Here is a 2463-nt window from a genome sequence, read left to right as displayed (position 1 = left end):
ATATATATATTATTTTATTCTGATATTCTTTATCAATTTGTGTTATGACAATCTCTTTAATAAAATGTTTGATCAGACAAAGAAAAACTGTTGAGTTCCCAAATAGCAATAGTGCTACTTACTAATAATGCATTTGAAGTTTTTTCCTTTTTTATAAAATATGTGAAGGGTTCAATAAACACAACAAAAATTGTCAAAAATATAATCAGTTTGCTATATATTATATTTGGAAAGTTTTGATGTAGACATGTAGTATCGCGCTGATTCATACTTTAATTCCAAACTTAGCTTCTTTTGACATTTCTTTAATCACAGTTTATATTTTATTTATTGCCAATGTATAAAGCAATTAAACAATCAGGCTAAATTCACTTGCAATGATACATAACTATTAATGAAAAAATACAAAGAGATAACATACTACAACCGGTTAAAATGATTGATGATATACATTCTTCTTATATTTTAGTGTATATTACTTAAAAAACCTTTATTAATCATTACAAAAAAAGAATTCTTTTCAAATTTTAGTAGTGTAATTTATCTTATTTTTCAAATGAATAGATTTATAATTTGATAGTCTAATTTTTCTTATATTAATATAGTATGTGATGCAGGATTATTTTATGATACATAAAGTATGCAAGTCATCTAACTAAATAAGAAATTAATAATAGGATTTAAAAAAGTTATATGTGACCTTTAAAAAATATTATTTACCCACCTTATTTTACCGGTCACCTATTATCCTTCCAATCCAGATTAGAGCTATAGAATCAGATACATATTCAAATAAATTTAATAATTTTTATTTGAATAAATTTCAAATTCTAGCTCAGCATATACATTCACGGTGTGATTTCTTCCTTGTAGTGTCACTATGATGTTTGTAATACGCTATTGATTAATAATGACAACATTGTAATAAAGCCAAAGTTGGTAAATTAATTATTAAGAAATAAAAATAAATAAATGTAAGTGAAGCAAATAAATTATTTAATTCATGTGAGCATGATGGGAGTTGGATTCTCAAACACATGCAGCAATCTCAAGTGGCAATCATCTCTCCCAATTGTTCAACTTCTACTTCATTTTCTCTAATCATTTTTTTCCAACTAATTAATAATTAATTAAAGTCTAATCGGTCCCCTTTAATCCCTATGCTGACACTAATTAGCATATATCAATTCAAGTTTAAAAGATATTTTTGTACGTAAGCTTCTTATAACTTTTTATTATTAACTTTATTCTTTCAACTTTAATTTGTTTCTTTCTTAATTTAAAATTTAGAAACAACGAATGTGTAGAGATATTTGAAGGATCCAAAAATATTCTTTTGACTGTTTTCTTCGTCACTCACGTGCCTAATTTCCTATTGGACATTAGATTAATAGTAGTTGTAATAGCTTTATTTAGGCTTATAAAGCTAATTAATAAATTAATGAAGCTTCATTTGGCTTAAATTAAATTAAGATGAATATTAGATAGGATTCAGGATGAAATAATATTATTATTTTTTTAGTGGGGTTGGGGTGACCCACAGCTTTTTAAGAGCAACAGGAGGCCACATATTTTGGTGTTGGAATTAAGAATTACCCCTTTAATTTGCAATTTAGAATTATTAATTTTAATCTTGGAGGTATGTTTTAGTGCCACGTGTCCCCTAAGATTCTCTCCATAATGTAACATCTCAAATTAAAATCACCATAATAGGGGTATACACTCTTCAGTATTTAACAAAAGTCATCACCAATAGATCCTTATACAAGTATTAAAGGGGACATATTTAAATATTTAAAATATAAAAGTTGCAAATTGCAACAAGTACTTCGTACAGAGTGTAAATATTTCTTGTAATTTGGTATGACATCAAAAAATGTTTTCATGGATTAACAAGAAAATAATTTCAATGATCATTTTCAAAATTTGATAGTAGCAAAGCATTTATAGACAATTTCAAGGAAATCAAATTTGTGTAATATTTGATATTTGCAAGTTTATATACCATTAATGCCTACTTAGAATTTGTAGTCAAAATTTTGAATATATTTTCTTGCTTTGAGTTAAAATAGGTTTCTACTATTATATATATTAGAGAAAATGGTCTAAAACCCCTCCAATCTATACCCGAAATCTCAACTACACACTCCAACTTCACGGGTGTCCTATCACCCCCCTGAACTATTTAAAAATATAATAAATAACCCCTTAAAACGCAATAACCACTCATGAGACTTGTGGTGAAACACACGCACCTGACACGTGTTTTTCACCAATTATTTTTTTTAAATTATTTTTTCTCCTTCTTTTTTATACTTTCTTCCCCAATTACAACCCTAATTCTTTGTGAAAGTTTTGATTTTAAAAATATTGAGGGATTTGAATCTGACTTGGGTGATAGAAGGCTTGGGAGAATATTTTTTTTTGTTGAAGATTTAATTACCTAGTGTAGTTGCAGAGAAA

This window comes from Solanum tuberosum, unplaced genomic scaffold (assembly GCF_000226075.1).
Source record: "Solanum tuberosum cultivar DM 1-3 516 R44 unplaced genomic scaffold, SolTub_3.0 scf00489, whole genome shotgun sequence".
In the NCBI taxonomy this organism is placed as follows: Eukaryota; Viridiplantae; Streptophyta; class Magnoliopsida; order Solanales; family Solanaceae; genus Solanum; species Solanum tuberosum.
The sequence above is the reverse complement of the archived record's forward strand: the minus strand, read 5'-3'. Positions refer to the sequence as shown.